The 25,325-nt window shown below is 45.1% G+C and overlaps 1 long non-coding RNA gene across 4 annotated transcripts; it reads left to right on the plus strand.

The window, feature by feature from the left end:
* Positions 1 to 16,652: 16,652 nt before the first annotated feature.
* On the plus strand, positions 16,653 to 24,586 carry LOC310762676. Of its 4 annotated transcripts, none has more exons than XR_014548130.1 (3): positions 16,653 to 16,853; positions 22,415 to 22,620; positions 23,868 to 24,586. It is a non-coding gene; the product is annotated as an uncharacterized lncRNA (long non-coding RNA). The 4 variants fall into 4 exon arrangements; XR_014548131.1 differs by lacking the exon at positions 16,653 to 16,853 and adding an exon at positions 17,170 to 17,385; XR_014548132.1 differs by lacking the exon at positions 16,653 to 16,853 and adding an exon at positions 19,493 to 20,061.
* The last annotated feature ends 739 nt before the right edge of the window (positions 24,587 to 25,325 follow it).

Below are 25,325 nucleotides of genomic sequence, written 5' to 3' on the forward strand. Positions count from 1 at the left end.
CTTACGGAAAGTTTAAATCATTCTGTTCAGTGCTTCTACAATGGCAATGAATTTCCAATGCTGGTGAGCACCGGGGGTTCTGATTCTACCACGTAGAAAACTATTCTGGGTGCCGTTGTGAACTTCTTGTCAACTGCAAAGGTAGAGTCCATTTTGTGACCCTCATTTTGTGCCTTTGTACAGCATTTTTGTACTGGACCATACCCAGCCATTCAAGGGTAGAGCTCCCAGGGAGAGCTGTATCTTGAAGTCAACCCTGTTCCTGTAACATTACTGTAAGAATTAGTGCTTAGTGAACTTCACGCACATTATCACAGCAGTCCTTAACAACAATTTGTGTGGTAGGCCAGTACTATTCCACATATATTATAAATTAAGGATTAAGGTGGGGAGTCAGTGCCTCATGTAAGGTTACCCACTGAGTTATTTGTGATGCTGGGGCTGATGGGAGTTGGAGTCCAACAACATCTGGAGGGCACTACACTGTCTACCCCTGCCATAGACCCACATAGCTCAGTTGGTAGAGCATGAGACTCTTAATCTCAGGGTCATAGGTTTGAGCCCCACATTGGGTGAAAGATTCCTGCACTGCAGAGGGTTGAACTAGATGAACTGATGGTCCATCCCAACTCTACAATTTTATGATTCTGTAAAAGGACGGAACAACTTGAACAACTTGTTGCATGGCTTTCTAAAGAGATGCCTCTCCACCAGTGTTCAATATTTCCACCATGCAGCAGATTGGCACCTGTGAACCTGACCCTGCTTCTGCCACCCCCTCCCTCCTCTGCATCTGCCCATCTCTTTACAGCCCAGTCCCTGCAGCCGCCGATGGACCTAGCATGGAGTATTCCAATCCTATCATACCCGTCTTCAGTTCTAAGTTTCCCACTCATTTCACATGCAGGAGCACAAAACTAGCTGGCTAAACTGGGCATGGGGGTTGCACAAGGGAAGGCCTGGCCTTAGGCAGCACCTGGGATGACTGTGGCCCAGTAGAGTCCACCAGTGTAAATGCCTGCCTTGGGTCCTCTGCACCAGGCAGCTGGACCTGCACACAATGCCCCTTCCATTGCATTGCTTGGGGGCACTGCGGACACTTAAGATGCTGTCCCCTAGCAGAGGATGCCATTTTACTTTCCTCAAATGGGTGGAGTGATGCTGCTGCCAAGTCAGTTGGGGCTCACTAACAGAGGAGAGGGGAACTGTTTCCTGAGGACCTCCTCAAACCTGGATCCACTCTGTGCAAAGGTGGGTGTATTTTTTATGCAGAATATAATATTTGGGTATGGCTTGATTTCCCTCTCACCAGACACTTGCATGAAGCACTTATTAAAAGCAATGGCGGTGTGCAGAAATGGATCTTTGGCTTGAGTAGAAGAAATGGAAAAGAGCTTGGCACTCAGATATTCATTTTCAATTGACTCCTTCTACTGTTGATTGTTTCTTCAGGCCAGTCACTGCCCATCAGGTGTGTACGAGGATCAAATTCCTTTTTGCTTTCACTCTGGGGAAGGAGGCTGGGTTCAATCACTTTGCTGAGCTAGGAAGACAGAGAGAGAGAGAGAGAGAGAGAGAGAGAGAGAGAGAATTGTAAGCCACTGCCCCAGGATAATATGCTAATAATTTTACAACAAAATGTATGGACAGATCAGACTACTGATGCAGGCCACCTCACATGCAGTGGCTGTGATGAATAAAGCCCCCTTTTAAGAAAGGGAAGAAGAAGAAAAAGAAGAGGAAAACCCTTTAATGCTATCATCAGAGGCTCCAGGGTGCAGCTGTAATTTATTAACAATTACTGCAATATTATGCGCCATAATCTTTAGCATCTTCTGAGCCTATCAAGCAACTACTAATGTATTAATATCTCAAGACTTTAAGGAAGCAAGGAATAAATGTGTGTCTTCCTTATCCTGGCATTTGAGTTTAAGTAAATGCAAATGGTGATGGAGAGGATGAAAAAGGATGAAGAAAATATAAGGTCAACTGTTAACAATTTTGCTAAAGAAAAGAAATAAACAGACGAACATGCATTTCTCCACTAGAAATAAAATATATATTTAAAATAATATAATAATGACACAAAATTGTGTTGTGAGAGAGTGAAAAAGAATTTTCAGTTATCAGCCAGCACAAGGGCTTTAGCTGTGACCCACAAATCAGTTCAAATACTTGTACAGTATTTATCTATTGGAGGCATTTTTATCCTTCTTTTCTGTCAAGAGAGATTGTTTCCATATAAGGCATCAAAGCTAGACAGTTCCTGCCTGCAGGCTTAGCATCTACAACACACACACACAAAAGGAAAAGGGGAAGAGGAGGAAGAAGGAAATCTGGAATGGAAGCAGTTCAGGGAGATGAGAAGTGCAACGTAGCTGATCTCTCAGCACTGTGGCCCTGTGTCTCATCTCTTCCAGTGGTGTAGCCCAATGAAATGGCTGCTGCCAGGTGACTGGAGAGGAGTCATATAGGGCTCAAGTTGGAGGCCAGAGAGGTACTGGTGCAATGATTGTATCCACTGCAGACAGGGAGCCTGACACCAGGGCCACAACACTTTCTGATGGAACATTTGCTTCCAGGCGACAGCTGAGGGGTTGAAGATGCAATGGAGATGGACTTTCAGCACACCCAATGAAAGGCCCTGTTTCCCAGCCCCTACTGTCTCCTGATGGAATAGATGCTCCTTGGTGACAGTTGAGGGGAGGGGATTCAGTGGAGCAGGTCTTTCAGCAGAGTTGATGGATGATCCTGCTTCCCAACTCTTTGTCTTCTGGAGCTTGATTTAAGCAGCAGAGCCCCAATGACTTAAAGAAGAATGATCTTGTTTACATTAAATATTCTGGTTGTAATTGTTTGTGGACACAGTGTCAGGGAGATGTCTCTCCTATTGAAAACTACACCAGATTATTCACCTTTCTGGACTCAGAAATCATCTATCATCTATCCATCTATCATCTATCTATCTATCTATCTATCTATCTATCTATCTATCTAGTCTTCTGTCTTCCTCTCTTCTTCCTCTCCCCGTCAGTCTTCATCCTTCCCTCTCTTTCTTTCTCCATCTCTTTTTTGAAAGATAGCTGTGGTGCAGTGCATCTTAGAAAAGGACAAGCAGTTGTGCGTTGCAATTTCTGCAAAGACCAATGTTTCAAAGGAAGGCCTGAGCTCCTGTATTAGACAGATGTGGAATAAGGTTACATTAATATTATTGTTTACTATTATTTATTAGACTTGTTAGTTGCTTCTTGCACAGAAGACTCAAAGTGACTTAAAAACAGAAACCCACTGCAGTATTAAGACATTCATAAAGTCACACACAAGTCACACAGACACACAAACATCCCAGAGCAGCTGCAAGCAGTGTTGACAGTACACTATTGGGGGGGGGGGGACATCTTAGCCCATAAAAAGCAAGTGGGAAAAGATGTCAGCAAAGATGCAGACTTTGTTTTAAAGGGTTGCCTTGAAATTACCTTTCTGCAAAATGTGAAGAGGATTCCATTTTCATTTTGAATACTTTTCTTTTGTGTACACAAATAACTCATGTCTAGCACTGTGTTTTCTACTCTACCATGAAGCATGTCAGGATACATACAGAGAGATACACAAATACACAGAGACAGCTAAGATTGAGCTGAATCAAAACGTGCTCCCTTCTTTTGACATTTCTGTTTTTACAATGCCTGTAAAACCCAGAGCATGCCTCCAGATCAGAATCCTCATCCAACCTCTCCCAGCATGGTACTAGCTAGCCAACTGTGTAGAAGATATATAGGATTTTTTTTTGGGGGGGGGGAGGTGCATCCCATAATTGGCAGCCAGAAGCTGATGGATCATACTGATGCACTTTTAGGAGACATTAGGGTAACTTGGTTGAATTGGTTGATTGATTGATTTGCTTACATTTATTCCACCTTTCCCAGGAGGTCACCCATCCAGGCACTGACCAGACTCAGACCAGCTTAGCTTCAGCAAAGTGGTGTCCTCATGTGCCTTCAGACCATACCCCTGAGCCACTGTAGCTAGGGAATTATGCAGAGCGTAACGTGGTGGTTACTTAAAGGCCTCGTTACGTGGACGGGTGTTTATCCAACTGGCCTCCCACAGCCAACCAGTGAGAAGGGTTGTGTAAGGAGAACTGCTCTTCAGCCCTGATGGCTTCATTACATGTAAGACATTAAGGTGAGTGGATATGAGAGACAGGGCTTTTTCTGTGGTTGCCTCCTAAATGATGGAAATCCATTTCTGTAAAGTTGCAGTTGGTCCCAAGACTACAAACATTTAAGCAGGTTTTCAAAACCAAGTGTATTTTAAGCCCCTTCTCCTAAATATGGCCTTCACTGCTCGAGATCTGGTTTAAGATGCATAGCTGCTCTGTGCTGTTGTTTCATTTAACTGGCCTCCTGCTCTTGTACATTTTTTGGAGTTGCATAAGATACCTCGAATGGGATATGTACAAATACGACTATAATTGTGTATATATATATATTACAAGCAAGGGTACAGCCACCCATTCCAGGTGAACACCAGGAGAGAGATGTCCCCAGATTTTACCTGAAGTTAGGGGCCCACATTGAAGGATTGTTTGCCTATTGCCAACATCTTTGGCTTGTTGCACTCAAAACACTGTCTTACATCTTCATTTCTGGGTTTTCTTATTTTGTTGGGGTGTGTCTGTGTAGAAACTCACCTATTCATTTATATTGCCACTGCCTCTTCTTTTTACATAGCTCTGTGACATCTTCCTTTTTATTATGGCTTGTATCCTAACTTAAAGGGAAGGGAAGTTGATTGCCCCACCTCACCCTGATAGGCATCCCCCCATTGCTCAGGAGGGTCTTCCACCCTCTAACTGCCCCTGCAGTAAGGTAAACTCCTTGTTAACTTACCTTACAACCCAAGACTCCCTGCCATACACCTTCTAGGAACTATTTCTACTGCTCCATCGCTTTTTGGCTTGAAAATTGAGACAGGAAAATATTCAGCAAAGCCCTGCATCTTCCTGACATCACCACATGCTTGCTGCAATGTATCTCACGTGCCAAACTTCCACTCTGTGCCAAATAGAGACAGAGTGGTAGTTCTTGCCAGATTCTGGCTAGCTATATAGCCCACACTTTGTCAATTAACTTCTTCTCTTGCTCACATGCCAAGCATCAGTAGCATATGAGTCTGTGAAATTTATATACACACAAAACCAAAGCACTGTCATCTAACATGAGATACCCCATGGGGGGGGGGGGGAATCTGCTGTGAGAATATTATGTTGACACTATTACTTGCCTCCAGTGTGGACTCCGAGATCACTGCAAAGTCCTTTCCAGTGTTTGCCACCCAAATGATTTGATCTGAAATTTGGTCCTGTTCATTCTATAAAACCTGAACTTCTGCACATGGCTTCCTTCCCAAGTCTTTGTCAACAGCCCAATCCACAAGAATGTTTATTCAGAAGGCTAAATAAGTTCAGTGGGACTTGCTCCCAGGGAAGTGGACATCAGCTTACAAATTTAGCATTTTTAACTGGGGGCCTATCCACATTTCCTCTTGTCCTGCTGCTTCTCTTTGGGGAAAACCACTCTCTAGCACTCAATTGGAGGAAACAACATCTGATCTACCACTAAGGAGTGGGTCTTCCCTTGGAAAGGAGTGTGGCAAGGGGAAAACCACTTGGACTAATGCCTAGAAAGTGTGGCTTTGTGGGTCAAACAAAAAACCATAGAGACTCATGCTTTCTAGGCATGGCACAAACAGAAGTGTAAATGAGTCCTGGGAGAGGATACACAAAATATCCAGAAGAGCTTATCTGCATTTTTGAAGCTCTTGGAGTCTTGGTCAATGCTGCAGTGGACTTGGACAGCATAGAGCTATGGGGCCCAGCATTTTCAGTTTTTTGACATGATTTAATGTATCATAATTATTTTAAATTTGGGGGAAAGAACAGAGAGTTGCTACCTTAATTTCTGTTCTTCCCAAATGTTCTTAATTCATCTTCCTAGGGAGAATGGGCCACTTTCCTTCCAGAATTCTCGAATTTCAGCATTAAAACTTCAAGGGTGCTTCACCTTGGCAGTGAAACCTGGCTTTCAAGCGCAGGCCATTGGTTCATTTTCAAACACGCCAGCAACGCACAGAAGAAGAAGATCATAAAGCAGCTTCAGCTCTCTGTTTTATTGCTGACTTAACGATTCAGGGGGATGGACCTGTCTGTTTATTAAAACATTAAGCACTAAAGTTTAACAATGGACAGTAAAGTTTCTGCTTCTGATTGTTGAGAGCCACATGACAGTGGGACTGAAGAAGAGTTCTGTCTGTTCCCTGTGCAATCTTGAGCGTAAGGTACAGCATAGTTTTTGAAGAACAGCCCTGAGCTGAGACTTCATTGGAAGGAGAAAATATTCACTCTCAATAATGTCTGTTCTTCATTTGTCCAGGTATACTGAGAGCTTATGTGCAAGCAGGGTAGGGATGGCCTGCTGGCTGTTGACACTTTCAGCCTCAGGTCAGCTACAAACCCCAGGATTAACCTCAGAACTGTTTTGATGAACAGCTTTTAAAAACAGGCTAACATTTCATTTGAGATGTTCTTTAAAAAAGAAAAAGGTAAAGGACCTCTGACAGTTAAGTCCAGTCACAGACGGCGCTCATCTCGCTTTACTGGCTGAGGGAGCTGGTGTTTGTCCACAGACAGTTTTTCCGGGTCATGAGGTCAGCATGACTAAGCTGCTTCTGGCACAACAGAACACCGAAACCAGAGCAGCACACAGAAACGGCGTTTACCTTCCCACCAAAGCGGTACCTATTTATCTACTTGCACTTTTCAAACTGCTAGGTTTCAAACTGCTAGGTTGGCAGGAGCTGGGACTGAGCAACGGGAGCTCACCCCATCAAGGGGAATCGAACCGCCAACCTTCTGATCGGTAAGCCCAAGAGGCTCAGTGGTTTAGACCACAGTGCCACTCGTGTCCCTATCCTTCCCCAAATGTTCTACCCCAAATATCTCCCCAAATGTTCTACCCCTCCCCAAATATCACCAGAACAAGGACACGAGACAACAGCAATGGGATTAAGAGTCATTGTTTTTTTGAACTTCAGATTGGCAGGAAACAAAATACCAACATGCCAAATCGGTGCAGGCACCTCCAAATTTCAGGGGCTGTTGAGCCCTGTGGAGGTATCGTGGAGTGGGTGGTTGGATCAGGAGGAGAAATGGGGGTGGTTTGTGAAGTTGGAGTCAGATGATTCCAGGAAGGTCCTATTAAAATGAGGAGTGCTCTGCTAGGCATGTCCCACTTGTCTCTTCCATTCCTTGCAAAAGACAGCTGGAGATGCTATGGTGGATGCTCAAGGAGAGTTGAAAATGGTTTGCCCTCCCCTCTTCCCTCCTTTCTCCTCCACTCTTGCAGGCTGACCTTACATGCTGATTAGTAAGGGCTGGCTCACAGGGAAACTGCATTTCCAATGGTCACTTTGAATATAAGTTGAAGGATTTCAGAACAAAACCTCACCCCTCCTTTGAAGTGGGCTATACAAGTCCACAAAGCCGGAGCTTGAATATGTTTTCTGGCATTCCTAGTAATAAATGAATTTCAAACCCTCCCAGGAAGCTTAAAACTTCCAGCTGCATTGGTAAACAGGTTTAGGAGTTGAATCTGTGATCAGGTAAGGAGGAAGTGTAGAAGGAGGAAGTCATCAGGGGTCAGCAAGGGCAGAGCAGGATGGGCTAGGAGCTATAAAGGAAAATGGAGAGTTACACTGAACATTGGCTGCTGATGCTCAGGCCCCTTCAAGATGTTGCAGCTTTGACAAATGCTGCCAACACATTTTCAACGTTTTCTTCACAGCCTTGAATGCTGTAAAACCATTATTTCAATTAAAGCTGAACTTCTCAGAAAACCGTGTTTCAGAGTTACAATTCTGCTGTGTATGTATGTGGGTAGGTAGAATCCATGAAGCCCAACTCTGGGTGTGACAGTAGAGATGTTATTGTGTTTGATGGACACATTACCTGAGGGCAGCCAATTGGGGATCTGGGGTTATGGTTCAACTGCATCACAACCAATACAAGTCGTGTCCACACTAGATATTTAGCACAGGTTCATGCTAGTTGTGCTCTGAATCCAAGGACACAACCCACCAGGAAATTCACCTTCACCAAGCCCCAGTGAAAAGAAAGGAACCCGCTAAACCAGGGGTAGTCAACATTTTTATACCTACCACTCACTAATGCATTTTTCCTGATGGTAAAGTTTCCTTACTGCCCACCAGTGCTGCAGTAACATGTAGCGTAGAACTCCCTACCACCCACCTGGAATCCTGAAACGCCCACTAGTGGTCGGTAGGGACCAGGTTGACTACCCTTGCTCTAAACAGTGGGAGCACAAGGGGAGGTGGGCAGAAATAGAGTACAGTGCATTTCAGAGAGGGCAAGCGTTGTCCTACATAGATACTTCACCTTAGCACTCCCATTGGAAACATTTTTCCCTGAAGGAAGCCCTATTGATCTTGATGGAGTTAACATTCAAGTAAATATGCTTACGAGTGCAGCCTTATTTTCATTTCCAGTTTGCAATTCAGTTATAAATTGTATGTGAAAGGTGACTTTCCTTTGAAAAAGGGATCCAGCAGTGGGTATGGGTGTATGCTTCTTGCAGGGACCCCTCTGGTATTGTGTATGCCCCTATATCAGTGGTTCTCAACCTGTGGGTCCCCAGATGTTGTTGGACTACAACTCCCATCATCCCTGAGCTCTTGCCTTGCTAGCTAGGGGTGATGGGAGTTGTAGTCCAACAACATCTGGGGACCCACAGGTTGAGAAAGGCTGCTCTATATGCTAAGTGTACTGCCTCTGCCTACTACCATCCAAGTGGAAGCAAGATGAACCACTGTCTGCACAATGACAGTGAAGCGAGTCTGTGCCTCACTGAGCCTAGTTGAAAAGAGTCCTGTTTCTCAGCTTCCATCCCTTCCATTTTGGCCAAAATCACATGTATGCGGCACTTTAAGATCATGTCTGAATCTGCAGGAGAAAAAGCAGCTCAAGGGGCTGTTATGGAGGATCAGCTGTGGTTTAAATATCCTACCACTATCCACCAAAGCATGGAGGACCCCATCTCTGGACCACAAGGTGTGATCTCTCACTGCTGTACCTCTCAGCTGTTCTTTTCCATATACAATTTTTTAAAAAGCAACAACACCATATTTATATTATCATAGGACGGATCCCTGCTACTTAGAGCATAAATTCAAAGTATCTGCTTTATTTACTTTTCTATATATTTTTCTTGCCACCATTTAGTTTTAAATAAATAAGTTATTTGTTCATCTCTTATCAGACACAGAAGCTAGATATAAGCAGAAGACAAGCAGACCAGGAGAACCAAGGTTTAAAAGTCAAACAAATGTATTATGATTTATTAAATCTTACTATAATATAAAATAATGGATTTATTTGCAGGTTGTTTACTCTTGTTTTAGATAGAAATCTAGAGACCTACTCGGCATCCAGCCTCTATAAGAAGCCATTAGCCAATTACCCTTCTGCCTTGTTAAATCACAGCTGCATAGAGAACTTAATCTGAAGTCTTCTCTTCAATCAGGATTCTTCTCCCCACAGTTACCTTGCAGGCTTTCCTTAGGACTTTATCACCAGTCTTCTCTCTGGTCAAGGACACACTGTTTCTTCAGATTAACCAACCTCTGCTGACACTCTGGCTTCAGCTCTCCCAAATGACTATTGCCGAAGTCTTCAGATGCCCTTGAATATCTTCTTTAGGGTTGCCATATGTCCAGAATTTCCTGGACATATCTGGAATATTGCAGTCAGAAGCAGAAATCGCAAAAAAAAAATGTCTGGGAAAATCCGGACGTATGGCAACCAATGTTGGCATTGTCGTTTTTGCCAATGTTCCTTAAAGGTAGCTCAAAAACTTCAGGGTTTGTTGTTGCTGCTGCAAATTTGACAGAAAAGCTCAACAACTTTTCTGTCTGGATTTTCACTGTTTGAAATATGGCAAGCCTATCTTGGCTTCCACCTTCATTGATTTCAGCTTTGAGGATGGCTTCTTACTCTCCAGCAGCTACCTGCTGCCACAAAGATTGCCCCTGCATCTCTCTTGAACTCTACTGACACCAGTTCCTGCTGCTCTTCTGGGGTCTAGGCCCTCTGCAGGTTTGCTTCCTGCCTCTTCAGATTCTTTTCTTTATTCCCTCAATGAATCTCTTCAGAGCCCCTTGAAAACTGCCTAGCTGACCCTTAAAGAATGTTGAGTTTGCACTTCCATTCTTTCCGGGTTCACCAATCAGCTGGTTCTCACTAGAATTCCAAAACATCAGTGGCCTATAACCATTGACCAGTAAGTCTGAATGGAATGACCATTAAAGGACCTCGCACGGTCTGACCTTCTGGATTCTATTAGCTCATAGAAACTCTGACTTGAGATCCCAACCACCTTCCTGGCCACTATAGCAGTCTAAACTGCTTCCTGTCAGATTGCCAAGTGAACCCAATTGTAACATATATCTCTAGATTCAGCTAGTGTAACAAGTGACTTTTCCCATTCATACAGTTAACTATTTACAATTCTGTCAGTGTTTATTGCAGAACAACCTTCTTACGTGGGGATTTCTCCTCATAAAGATATAGTTTCTTCAAAGTGGCAATTCTGAGTGGGAAAGTGACTGCAGCAGAAAAGATCCTGCATCTCCTCTACACACCAATCATCTGCTCAGATTTGCAGCCTCCTGAGTTTGGCTCTGGGTTACCAAAAGGCAAGAGAATATAATAGTGGTACCTCGGGTTACATACGCTTCTGGTTACATACGCTTCTGGTTACAGACTCCGCTAACCCAGAAATAGTACCTCGGGTTCAGAACTTTGCTTCGGGATGAGAACAGAAATCGTGCAGCAGTGGCGCAGCGGCAGCAGGAGGCCCCGTTAGCTAAAGTGGTGCTTCAGGTTAACAACAGTTTCAGGACCTCCAGAACTAATTAAGTACTTAACCCGAGGTACCACTGTACAGTGGATGCTTGGAAGTTGAACGTAATCTGTTCTGGAAGGATGTTTGACTTCCGAAACATACAGATTCTGAGGTGCGGCTTCCGATTGGCTCACAGCTAGGCTTTTTGCAGATTGGAAACCACGTCGGATGTTTGGGTTTCGAGGAACGTTTGAAAACCAGAACACTTACTTCCAGTTTTTTGATGTTCGGGAGCCAAAACATTTGGGAACAGAGCAGTTCAAGAACCAAGGTTCCTCTGTATGACATCAGCACAGAGCCAGTGTGGTGTAGTGGTTAAGAGCGATAGACTCGTAATCTGGGGAACAGGGTTCGCGTCTCCGCTCCTCCTCATGCAGCTGCTGGGTGACCCTGGGCTAGTCACACTTCTCTGAAGTCTCTCAGCCCCACTCACCTCACAGAGTGTTTGTTGTGGGGGAGGAAGGGAAAGGAGAATGTTAGCCGCTCTGAGACTCCTTTGGGTAGTGATAAAGCGGGATATCAAATCCAAATCCAATTATCTAGCTAGATCTGGACTATTCGCTAATTTAAGACAGAGTTCCCCAACCTGGTTCCCTCCAAATATTTTTGGAAACACCTCCCAAGGACCATAATGGCTAGGGCTGATGGGAGTTGTAGATCAAAACATGTGGAGGCACCAGACTGGGGAAGGAACATCTCTGGGCCTTAGTCACACAGCCTGTGATGCTGCTTAATGCATTACAGCTCATCAGCTTAGTCTTGGGTTCATTTTACACAGAAGGAGAAAGGCACTGTGTTCAGCTGGACTGTCGCTTTCCAGAGTACAAATAATATATGGTAAGCTATGTGGGTCAAAGGACAGGCAGGGTTGCCGCTTAAACAACAGCAAAACATGATGAAAAGGGATGCAAATTTTCACAGAGTTTGCATATGCTAATTTATGCATACAGATGCAAATTTTAAAACAATTACTTCAATATACAAGGCAAGTCAATTAATTTCACATTCAAATCACCCTAAGAACACACTGCAATTAATCTGCACCCCGTCTCAGATAATCTAAACCAGTTCTTCTTCAATTAATTTACCCCCAATTAATTTCAACCAGATTCTGCTCCAAAATCAATTTCCATTTAATTAATTACCCCTCACTCATCATCAATCAACATGTCATTGCCCCTCCCCCCCAATTAAATTAAAAATAAACAAGATATGTGGTTCCTTTTGGGTGATGGTGGAGAATTCTTCTATGAAATGCGGTGGGTAGTGGGTGGTCTCTTTATTATTATTATTATTTAATTAATGAAAAGAAAAACAATTCCATGTAACTGCAATATGATCATTTGAGGTCTGGAACCCAAATGAGATGGGATGCAGGTGGCACTGTGGGTTAAACCACAGAGACTAGGGCTTGCCGATCAGAAGGTCAGCAGTTCGAATCCCTGTGACGGGGTGAGCTCCCGTTGCTCGGTCCCTGCTCCTGCCAACCTAGCAGTTCGAAAGCACGTCAGAGTGCAAGTAGATAAATAGGTACCGCTCCAGTGGGAAGGTAAACGGCGTTTCCGTGTGCTGCTCTGGTTCGCCAGAAGCGGCTTAGTCATGCTGGCCACATGACCCCGAAGCTGTACGCCGGCTCCCTTGGCCAATAAAGCGAGATGAGCGCCGCAACCCCAGAGTCGGTCATGACTGGACCTAATGGTCAGGGGTCCCTTTACCTTTACTTACCCAAATGAGCTCCCTTATTTTAAGGGGGAAAGCTCAATTTCAGTGAAAGGTAAGCTCACTGCTGTGCTGCGACACACAAACTGTAACCTAAAATACCCCTGGAAAATGATATCACTTCCATTTCCTTTCCAGGAACCTCAAATGCTCCTGGGAAATGATGTCAGGGCAGCCATTTCTTTTTCCATACAACATACCTAGAAAGGAAACGGAAGTGACATCATTTTACACCTAGGATTTAATTTACAGTGCAGTAGAGCTTTGGGCTCAATTTTTTTTGGGGGGGGGGAGAGAAAGATAGACCACACTGTGTTATCCTGTATGTCTGCTACCAGACATATGGAAAGTGGACACCATCCCAGATAACCCTTGAAATACTGTTTCATCTGGTATGGAAGATTATACCTGGAGGAATGTCTCCATCCCCATCGTTCTGCCCGGACACTGAGCTCCAGTGCCGAGGGCCTTCTGGCGGTTCCCTCATTGTGAGAAGTGAGGTTACAGGGAACCAGGCAGAGGGCCTTCTCAGTAGTGGCGCCCAGCCTGTGGAACGCCCTCCCATCAGATGTCAAAGAGATAAACAACTACCTGACATTCAGAAGATATCTGAAGGCAGCCCTGTTCAGGGAAGTTTTTCATGTGTGACATTTTAGTGTATTTTTGGTCTTTGTTGGAAGCCGCCCAGAGTGGCTGGGGAAACCCAGCCAGATGGGTGGGGTACAAATAATAAATTATTATTAATATTATTATTATTGCACTCGAGTGACAGGGCAGAAAATTATGTTGTGTCACATGACTGCCCTATTCACTTATGATAACACATTAGGTGGGAGGAGATCTATTGTTTTTCAACAATGATGCACAACAGTGAAGGACATATCCACCATTGTGGAAGGCACTTTTTCCCCTGCAGTGCTCCAGGATGGAAGTGACAGGGATGAGTCTGTCTATAAGCTTCTCCCTTGCAATATAGCTCCAAGATGCAGGTTGACCTGATCCTTGAATAAAACTCATTTCCTGTTCTGTCCAGCTGAATGTTCCATTAGGCCCCAAATACTTGAAGTACCAAGACTGAAGCACACCCTCCAATATTTCTCCACTGAAAAAAAATGGGATGCCCTACCATACCCTTCAATATTTCCCTGGTGAAAATAGGGATGTCCTAAGGAATTATGGTGCTGGAGGAGACTCTTGAGAGTCCCATGGACTTCAAGAAGATCAAACTGATCCATTCTTAAGGAAATGAGCCCTGAGTGCTCGCTGGAAGGACAGATCCTGAGCCAGTGTGGTGTAGTGGTTAAGAGTGATAGACTCGTAATCTGGGGAACTGGGTTCGCGTCTCCGCTCCTCCACATGCAGCTGCTGGGTGACCTTGGGCTAGTCACACTTCTCTGAAGTCTCTCAGCCCCACTCACCTCACAGAGTGTTTGTTGTGGGGAAGGAAGAGGAAGGGAAAGGAGAATGTTAGCCGCTTTGAGACTCCTTCGGGTAGTGATAAAGCGGGATATCAAATCCAAACTCTTCTTCTTCTTCTTCCGAGGCTCCAATACTTTGGTCACCATGAGAAGAGAAGACTCCCTGGAAAAGACCCTGATGTTGGGAAAGATTGAGGGCACAAGGAGAAGGGGACGACAGAGGACGAGATGGTTGGATAGTGTTCTTGAAGCTACCAGCATGAGTTTGACCAAACTGCGGGAGGCAGTGGAGGACAGGAATGTCTGGCGTGCTCTGGTCCATGGGGTCACAAAGAGTCAGACTAAATTACTAAACAACAAAGGAAAAGCGGGACATTCCGGGATCAAATCAGAAATCGGGATGGCTTCTGTAAATCAGGGACTATCTCTGGAAAATAGGGACGCTTGGGGAATCTACAAGGGTGGGGGGGGGGTTATGGCACACACCTGCCTTAAAACCTCTCCCCTAGAAGGAAGTAAATATGCTGTTTTTTTTTTGTGTGTGTGTGTGATGGTACTCTATGCCCTCTATGCTGCCCATGGAAGACATTTTGTGTTGGCACGCAAGACACTTTTATTAAGGGGTGAGTACCTGTGTGCCATTTTTCACCACACACACACACACACACAGAGAGAGAGAGAGAGAGAGAGAGAGAGAGAGAGAGAGAGACTTATTGGAGAAATTTCTGCCTGGACACCAACACAAAACCAGGAAAAGGCAGCCTTTCAGCACAATTAATACTTCAGGAATCAGAATTTTGTCTATTAGGTATGTTAGCCTGAAGCCTCTTCACTTTTAGCTGCTAATATATCGATTCTGTTTGCAGTACACCTTGCATTGTATTATTTATAAGAAACAATATTCTCTCCTCCCTTGACAGTGTTCTCTGTCTGCAAGAACTGGCTCGGCACGAAAGGTGCTGGAACGATTTTGGTTATGTTTCCATAGCTACCTTTGCTGCTAAATGTGGTTTGCTCCATTTTAAAGTCAACTAGCAATGCATATGTGCAGACATACTGCAACCAGTGGAGTATTTTCAAGCTAATCTCCAGCCTTCCTACTGCTAAGCGAATATCTATGCAATCGGTATATTTGTGAAAGGACCCTTGCAGCATAAATAATTGGGGAACTTGCATTCTGGCTAGAGGTGTGAGTCTACGTATATACAGGCTAGATAATGCAGGCAGGAGGGTGAGTGTTCGCTGTTTGGAGAGGGAGCAGGAAAGGCATTCTGGCATCTCCCTTCACTTTGTATGCTCCAGTCAGCACTTATAATATTACAGATATTTTTCCGTTTTCTTAAAAAAGAAAAGTTTGAGGTAAGCGGGTGCCCCCTAGTGGCTGTTGGTGTGTTTGCCATGTGAAATCCATATGTTTAAACACCAGCCAATGGGAAACAAAAGACCCACCCCGCCTCTTCAGCAATGTCCCTAAAGTGTAATTATTATTGTATACAGTTATTTTTAGATTTAGATTGTTGCTGAAATCCTCCAGCTTTGGAGGAGGCGTACTGTGCATGTAGATGCATCCAGTGGGTGCACAGCATGTTTTTTAGCGCTCTGATTTTTATTATTTTTTTTAATGCTTTGGGAAATCACTTTGTGGTCTGTTTGATTCAAGGCTGTGGTAGAGAGAAATGTCCCCCGGATGCAAGATGAGGTGCAGGGACATTTAGCAAAAGGGTCAAGACCAAACTACCCCACGCTGATCATGTTAGATGTATAGATATTCACAGGTATGTCACTGTGACAAAACGTTATGGCTTGTGCTTTTCTTGCTGTCTGAAAGTCATTTTAGAAAAGAAAGGAAATCTCAGCCTTGATCTGTCCCCTCCCTGCGAGTGACCATAGGGAAAATAGAAGCATGGTTCTGGGCCAAACTAGACAATACTCCCCCCCCCTTTAAATAAGGATTGGGACAGTCAGAATTGGGCCTGTGATGTATAGGGATTGGGCAGCCCATTCCCCTATATCAGAGGCAGGGAATCCTTTTCAGCCTGAGGGCCACATTTCCTTCTCGGCCAAGCTTATAGGGGCCACATACTAGGGCTATGCACTTGATTCAACCAAACCATAAACTGAATCAGAATTCTTTTCTGTGAGAGGTTCTTGGTTTCATTTGAGTAAGGTGGTGACAGCCCAAGATTTTCACATTTTGGAAAGGGCCGCCCAGAACAATCTAGGACTGGAGGGCAGAGTTGGATATGAAGGAGGAGCAGGTGGGGGGGGAGAGACACCATGAATGAAAAGGCCTGAGAGTGAAGGAGGGAGCAACTGAGCCGGTTGCATCTCTCGGAAGAAGGTAGGAATGGTGATAGTGAATGCTGTGGCATTCATATAGAGCCCCTGGTCATCTCACGGACTATTGACCCATACACCACTAATCCGCTGCCACCAACCAGGTCCTCCCCGGTACATCACTTAGTCTCAGTCAGGTTCTTAAGTTACCAAACAAGGGTGTAGCTTATTGCAGACACAAATAAACTTTAACTGCGTTCAAAACGTTGTTACTCTTTACCTTCTTAGTCTTATTTTTATCCTGTCTCTAACTCTTCTACCTCCCCTCACACAAGAACCAACTGCACTAACTGTCTCTTTAATTCCATCTGTCTGCCAACTGCTTTCCTAACTGCCTTTTGCCAACCAGCTAACTAAAACCAACCAACCCATCCCTCGGGTTAAGCCCTTTTATAAACAGGTAGGCTCTGCCTCTGGCTTTTCTATTGGTCTACCTATTAACTCTGTCTCTCCCCCTGTACAGACATTTTCAAACGAACGGGCAAATGCCACAGATGCCTTTGGATGTGGGGTGCTCCTTTTCTGCCTGAGTTCTCCTTTTCCCCACCTGACTCTCCTCCCTGCCCCTGAAACAGCATTCTGCAAAATCCATATCTCCTTGCTCATTTGCAAGCAAGCCTTCCACACAGGGAAGCTGCTTGGGAAGGAGTACTCAACAGGATTGAAAACACACACACACACACACACACACACACACACACACACACCCTTGTTGTGGGGTGGGAGGAATGGAGAAGACACAATGAGCAGATCTGCCCTCATGGTTTATAACTTTAAGGAAGGGATAGGGAACGGTTATCATAATGGATTTGGACACGTTACATTTTGCTTGTAACATTAATAATCCGCTATCAAAATGTGACACTAGAGGGTGCTGCAGAGCAACCAGGAACTGGCAGTATGGGAAAGTGTGTTTTTATGGAGGAAACAAGGTAAGGAACGTTTTTATTTTACCAGTATGCCCTGTGACGTTTCAGAACAAGGTATCCAATATCGTTCTAATAACGTTAAAAAGCTCCGTGTAGATCCAACCAATGTCTTCTTCCTGCTCCCCCTTCTGACTGTATGTTTAAATTACATCCACCAAACACATTTAAAAGGGCACTGGGTGTCAATCAGCCAAAGGCCTGGTTGAAGAGGAGTGCTTTTGCCTGGTGCCTAAAGATGTATAATGAAGGCGCCAGGTGAACCTCCCTGGGAGGAGCATTTTATAAATGGAGAACCACCGCAGAAAAAGCCCGTTCTCAGGTTGCCACCCTCCAGACATCTCTAGGAGGAGGTACATGATGAAGGGCACAACATTATGACATCATATGATTGACAGCTGGGCCTGTCAAAGTTGGCCCACAGGGGGTGGAGGAGCCAAAACATCTGGAGGGCATCAAGTTGGTCTGTGTGCTCAAAATAGTGAGTGTGCATCCACAGCATGATCACACACACTCACTCACACACACACACACACACACACACAGCACTCTTTGCTCAGGTTGGAGCTCTTTGCGTGGCGAGTTCCCGCCCCCCACCAAGATAAATAAACACACGAGACACCATAATTAAGGTTAATTGGGCGAATTAGGCCACAACTTTATTGAATTCAGGAATGAGAGGCATTGGCTTAGGCATTGGTCCTATCGACTATCCGGCTCCAGCCCATTTGCTGGAGACACGGGGGAAGGGTTAACACTAATCGGGGGAGTCTCCCGCCGAGGCACGTCGACTAGGAGCTCCCCCGGGTCACCGCTCTGGGGCGTGCCTTTGGCCCACACCTCCATAGGCTTCGGACAGGGCCACGCCCCCCGGAGTCCTTTAATGGACCACCCTTCGTTCACTGGGGGGAGGTGATGGCGTTCCTCCCCCCCCACACATCCTCTTAACCCCTTCTTACCAATGCCTACCGCCAATGCCGAAGAGTTGTGACGAGTTGCTACGAGGTAGGCGAAAAACCAAAAGGCTGTAAATTGCCAATTGGGAAAAATTCCTACCATGCCCCTTGCGGCGACAGACCGAAGTCCATAGCAAGGTCAGACCTACCTAAAGCCCAACTAAAGGGAGGGAGGGTGGGAAAACGTGGGGGCTAGCCGGAGAAGAGAGGGCGAGCCCCCTCCGCTCCGGCCCTAAATAGGGCAGGCCACGCCCCCCCCAGCCAGCTGATTGGCTGGCTGGGAGGCGTGGACGGTTGGGATTCCCCTGTTCTCGCGGGGGCTGAAAGCAGCCCCCGCTCACGTGGGGAGGGCGTGATGCCCGCAACCCCACCTCCTGGGGCAGGCCTGGAAGTGGCTTTGGTTCCTATTTATTTATGTAGACTGTGATCTGCTATTTTTTTTTCTTCTTTCCAGATTCAGAGACAGCAGAAGAGCAACCCAAAGCTGAAATATTCATCAAGATCTACACTCAGGCTTAAGGAGATTTTTATTTTATTTTAATCAGTTCCATGTTCTACAACAACAAAAAATCAAACAGAAGCTTAAGAGCTTAAATGGGACGTGCCAGGACGGAATGGTTTCCTCGCACACTGCCAAGCTCATGCCCTGCAGGGCGGCACTCACTTTTCTTTAGAGCCCATCTGGGATTCATGCAGGAGCATCTGTGTCATCATTGCCAAATAATAATGTAGCTAAGTAGCCTTGGACAGGTAGCTAACAGGCATCTGATCATGGCCAGGACCTTTGCTAATGGGATGCAACAAAGCTCTTCTCAAAGCTAGGGTGGCCACTTATGCATCACCAAAAGAGAGGACAAAGAAAGGAGAGTGGTTTGCATAAAATTTGCATATGTTAATTCATACGTATAGGTGAAAAATTCTATAATTTAAAATAGAAATCTCTCCATCATGGGGGAATGGGGTAAGGGGATTTGTGTGCTGATAGCAGATTTGAGCCTTGGTCTCTTGGGTCCTAGTCCAACACTCTATACCCCCCCCCCCCGCAATACCACACTGGCTGCTGTTGTTCTTGTTATTTTGTAGCAGCAGTATTATGGGATGCATATGTCACTCTTCAGCATAGGATCTAGTAGCCAGTCAGGTAAGCCAATAGGACTACTAGTGTTGCAGAGTCAGGGCAAGTGAGTCTGGGGGGCTGGGGGCTGACAAGGGAGGAGTTAAGGGCCAGGTGAGATGTGACAGTATTTTCTCACTTGCTAATGGACTGAATGACTTTTTACAAGTAAATTGCAGACATGGGAGGGAATGAGAACCACCCCACCCCACACACACAATGGAGACAGCAGACACAAGTGGCCTGATCCAGATCTGGACTGCAGCAGGGGGCAAGGGTGCTTAAACCAAATCCCTTTTGCTTACAATTTGCTTTTTCAAAGTCATTCACACAATTGCTAATTGGGTAAATGGCTTTTCTGTCTTGTTTGTTCTAAGCCTGGAAGTATTAGGAAGGAAGTCTCAGTGAACAGAAACTGAGCTGGATTAAAAGGTTTTTCTATAGGCCAAGCAGGCAGGCACCTTACAGCCACCTTAGCTTCAACAACTCACAGACTGACTCATTCAAAGACAGTTGTGCCAGTGGATGGGCACAGAAGGAATCACACAGGAACTTCAGGCAGGTTGCTGACCAGTAGGGGTCTCAGGACTGACTGAGGATCAATGGCTGGAGGTCAGTGAAAAGCATTACTGTTGGCTGTCCTTGACATTGGGCTAACTAATGGCTAACTAATGGATGCTTTAGCTGAGATTCCTGCATTGCAGAGGGTTGGACTAGATGACCCTTAGGGTCCCTTCCAATTCTACAGTTCTATGATCTTCCTCTTTTTTTTCTTCATCTTTGAGAAACAATTTGAACATTTTATAAATTTCTGCTTGATCAGGAGCCTGTGTGTTTCACACAAAGCATTGGACCTGGGGAAGAGCCACAGTCAGGCATTTATTTTAAATAATGGGGAGCAGTCATTGCTGCTTTCATAGAATCATAGAATCATAGAGTTGGAAGAGACCACAAGGGCCATCGAGTCCAACCCCCTGCCAAGCAGGAAACACCATCAGAGCACTCCTGACATATGGTTGTCAAGCCTCTGCTTAAAGACCTCCAAAGAAGGAGACTCCACCACACTCCTTGGCAGCAAATTCCACTGTCGAACAGCTCTTACTGTCAGGAAGTTCTTCCTAATGTTTAGGTGGAATCTTCTTTCTTGTAGTTTGGATCCATTGCTCCGTGTCCGCTTCTCTGGAGCAGCAGAAAACAACCTTTCTCCCTCCTCTATGTGACATCCTTTTATATATTTGAACATGGCTATCATATCACCTCTTAACCTCCTCTTCTCCAGGCTAAACATGCCTAGCTCCCTTAGCCGTTCCTCATAAGGCATCGTTTCCAGGCCTTTGACCATTTTGGTTGCCCTCCTCTGGACACGTTCCAGTTTGTCAGTGTCCTTCTTGAACTGTGGTGCCCAGAACTGGACACAGTACTCCAGGTGAGGTCTGACCAGAGCAGAATACAGTGGCACTATTACTTCCCTTGATCTAGATGCTATACTCCTATTGATGCAGCCCAGAATTGCATTGGCTTTTTTAGCTGCCGTGTCACACTGTTGGCTCATGTCAAGTTTGTGGTCAACCAAGACTCCTAGATCCTTTTCACATGTACTGCTCTCAAGCCAGGTGTCACCCATCTTGTATTTGTGCCTCTCATTTTTTTTGCCCAAGTGCAATACTTTACATTTCTCCCTGTTAAAATTCATCTTGTTTGTTTTGGCCCAGTTCTCTAATCTGTCAAGGTCGTTTTGAAGTGTGATCCTGTCCTCTGGGGTGTTAGCCACCCCTCCCAGTTTGGTGTCATCTGCAAATTTGATCAGGATGCCCTTGAGTCCATCATCCAAGTCGTTGATAAAGATGTTGAATAAGACCGGGCCCAAGACAGAACCCTGTGGCACCCCACTAGTCACTCTTCTCCAGGATGAAGAGGAGCCATTGATGAGCACCCTTTGGGTTCGGTCAGTCAGCCAGTTACAAATCCACTGAGTGGTAGCATAGTCAAGACCGCATTTTACCAGCTTCTTTACAAGAATATCATGGGGCACCTTGTTAAATGCCTTGCTGAAATCAAGGTAGGCTACATCCACTGCGTTCCGTTCATCTACCAGGCTTGTAATTCTGTCAAAAAACGAGATCAGGTTAGTCTGACATGACTTATTTTTCAGAAATCCATGCTGACTATTGGTGATCACAGCATTCCTTTCTAGGTGCTCACAGACTGTTTGCTTAATGATCTGCTCCAGAATCTTCCCTGGTATTGATGTCAGACTGACTGGGCGGTAATTATTTGGGTCCTCTCTTTTCCCCGTTTTGAAAATAGGGACAACATTTGCCCTCCTCCAGTCTGCCGGGACTTCGCCTGTTCTCCAGGAATTCTCAAAGATGACTGCCAGTGGTTCTGAGATCACATCTGCCAGTTCTTTTAATACTCTTTGTACCTTTAAAGTACATTTAACACAGACACACCGAGAAGAAGCCTGGGAACTGTAGTTTGTTAAGGGTACTGGAAACTGTAGTTCAGCGGCAAACTTCAGTTTCCATGATTCTTTGTGTGTTTTGAATGTGCTTTCAATGTGTGGCATCTACGCAACTTTAGCCCCACAATACTAGGTGTGCAACCTGATATCTATAGCATCCAGCAGAGACTTATTCAGCCTGTAACCTCCATCTTGGCACTGAGTTTACAAGTGACTCCTATGGTTACAATATCAGGCAAAATTCTGGTACATTTTTTAAAAAAGTTATCCTCCCATCTGCCCTGCTTGCTCTGTGCAACATCTTGCCTGGTGAAGAATTCTGGGGAACATTAAAGCTTATTCTCTTTTTGTGACCTTTGGGTTGGCCTTAGGCCTTGCCTAACTATAGATTTTGGAGAATTTTCCCACCCCCAACCCCAACCCCTTATGGACCAATACTGTTGCCTATGCTTTTTAAATATAAATCTGATCCGTCTCTGAGTCATGCTGTCCCGCTCTCAGTATATTAGGATGCCATGAGCAATTCAGGGGAAGTAACATCTGAGTCTGGAGCCTTTCAAGCAGCAGCCTGCTGAGGTGAGGCACTCAACAATCCTCCTGCCCTAAGGTCATACTCAGCGAGGAGTCCCTGGAATTAGACCCACCTCATGCATCGTGATTGAAAACTCCATCCCAGCCGAGAAGCAATGCCTGGAAATAACTTGTTGGTAAGTAGACAGAAGTCTGTAAATCCCGCTTATTGCTCAGCATCTGCCAGCAGCCACAGTCAGCTGCTCCGCTCCAGTGCCTCCGAATCTCAATAAGTCCCCTGCACTCCTCGGCTGCTGCCTTGGTTTTCCTTGGTCACTCTTCGTCACTCTTGACTGCTCCTTGTCTCTCTTCATCAGCCTTAGCAGTGCTCAGCCTCGCCATCTCCCTCTCCCTCCCCTTCTGATTTCTCTCTCTTGCTAGCATGTCCCCACGCAGGGCAACTTTTCAAACTCAATATATTCCCTAATATTCCACGTTCTCTGCCACCCACTCCAAAAGAGGCCTTGACACAGATGGAGATTGACACGGGGGCATCAGAAAGCGCAGAGAGAGAAGCATTTCTAAGAGAAGATGGAGAGAGAGAGAGAAGGTTATTCCCTTAAGAAGAACTTACTTTGGGGGCAGCCTGTTCAGAATAGGCCCATTTCTCCACTTGAGAGCAGATTGGCAATTTGGCGCGGGGGCTAAGCCATTGTTGTTATTATTATTGTTGTTATTATTATTATTAAGATTTATATTGCCATCCATTAAAAATTTATATTGCCATCCATTAAAAAACATTCCCTGGGCAATTTACAACAAAATATTAAGCAAGACGATAAATAATAACAAGAACAGGAAGCCAACAATCAGCCATAAAAGTTCAAGGAAATTCTTGAAGGAGGCAGCATAAAATAGTTTATAGCCCAGATTTAAAACTGCTAAAAGGACTGGGGGAATTTATTTGGCACCAAAAAGACTACGGAGAAAGCACCAGTTTGCTTTGCCTGACACTGGTTCTGGCTTCACGTACTGTTGGTCTCCCTGCCTTCTTCGCTACTTGATCTAATAGGCACCAGCCACTATGCAGCTGAACATGCTTCGTATCCTCTACCACAGTCATAGGCAAACTTGGCCCTCCAGATGTTTTGGGACTACAACTCCCATCATCCCTGACCATTGGTCCTATTAGCTAGGGATGATGGGAGTTGTAGTCCCCAAACATCTGGAGGGCCGAGTTTGCCTGTGCCTGCTCTACCACACGATCATAAGCCCTTAGAAATCAGTGTAGCTTCTGATCACATGGAGGAGCCTATGCATGTACTTGGCAGTCTGATATTCAACAGGGGGAGACAGCTAAACCACCACCATTCTGTCAATCATCTTGCCAAAGAAAGGTGCATTGTTGACTGGGTGGTAGTTCATTTCACTGCCCCCCCCCAAGTGGCTGCACTACCACCTTCTTGGGGACCATCCTATCATGCAATGAAGCATTCACCGCACCCTGGTTCTACCTAGTCAACCCTCCATGGCTTGCACAAACCAGTGAGCATGGGTCAAGAGACCACGTAGTAGACCACACAACTGCAAGAAAATTGCCTGCATCTTCAAGCATCAATAGCTGAAACTGATTCCACAAAATGGACAGAATGGTACATCAGATGCCTCAACAGCTATTGCATCAATGATGATTTAGCTGTGTTTGTTAAAGATGTGGTTATGCTCCAGTTGCTCCCCTTGATTGTCCATTCTTTATTTTCTTTGCTCAGTTTCTCAACAAAGCAGCATCTCTTGAACTTCAGCAATGTTTACTTTCTCTTGTTTAAGAACATGTTATTCTCTTGAATACTTTTCAAATTCAAATTGTATGTACAGAAACCACATAGTACAATGAGGAGTATCATTAGCCCCCTTTTGCTCTTGCAAGATTTCCCCTTGAAACCACATCATATGAAGCCACATATGCTAAATACGCCCCTCTTTCTATTTCATTTCTCTCTCTGTGCTTCAGTGAAAATCCAAACATTGCAATTCAATCCTTGTTAAAATCTATCAGTAATCAAATACGCATATATTACCGTTTTCATCTCCCAGCTGGTAGATGTTGGCAATGTGTGTGTAAATAATAATGATAATGATGATAATAAACAAAACTAGATTTTATTTCATCTGATATAGATGCTAAGACTTTGCACATTTGAAGCAGATTGGGGTGGGGTGACTTATCCCATTTTCCTTTTAAGCATTAATTTGGTGTGTCCATCATTGTTTTACAGTTTACTCTTTCCTTGAGCCCCAGGAATGAGGCTCTTTACTCATAAACAGCCTACTGCTCCTCTACACCAAAGTGATGGGCTTAGCATTCAGAAACTGCCTGTCATATAATTTCTGATCCTTTCCTGTAGCCTATGAGATATGCATTGTGCACACATCTTATTTCTACTATACTGCAAAAACAAACCTACCTACACAAGTTTCAGTGTGGCACAGCTGGCAGATATTTAGACCTATCTGCACTATACATGTAAAGCAGTATCACACCACTTTAAACAGTCATGGCGTCCTGCAAAGGATCCTGGGGCCTGTAGTTTGTTCAGGCTGCTTAGAATGGTTAAAGGTAAAGGTAAGGGGCCCCTGACCATTAGGTCCAGTCGTCGCCGACTCTGGGGTTGCGGTGCTCATCTCGCTTTATTGGCCGAGGGAGCTGGCATACAGCTTCCGGGTCATGTGGCCAACATGACTAAGCCGCTTCTGGCAAACCGGAGCAGCACACGGAAACGCCGCTTACCTTCTGGAGCGGTACCTATTTATCTACTTGCACTTTGACATGCTTTCGAACTGCTAGGTTGGCAGGAGCAGGGACCGAGCAACGGGAGCTCACCCTGTTGCAGGGATTCGAACC

This window comes from Podarcis filfolensis, assembly GCF_964270895.1.
Source record: "Podarcis filfolensis genome assembly, chromosome: 5".
Taxonomy (NCBI): Eukaryota; Metazoa; Chordata; class Lepidosauria; order Squamata; family Lacertidae; genus Podarcis; species Podarcis filfolensis.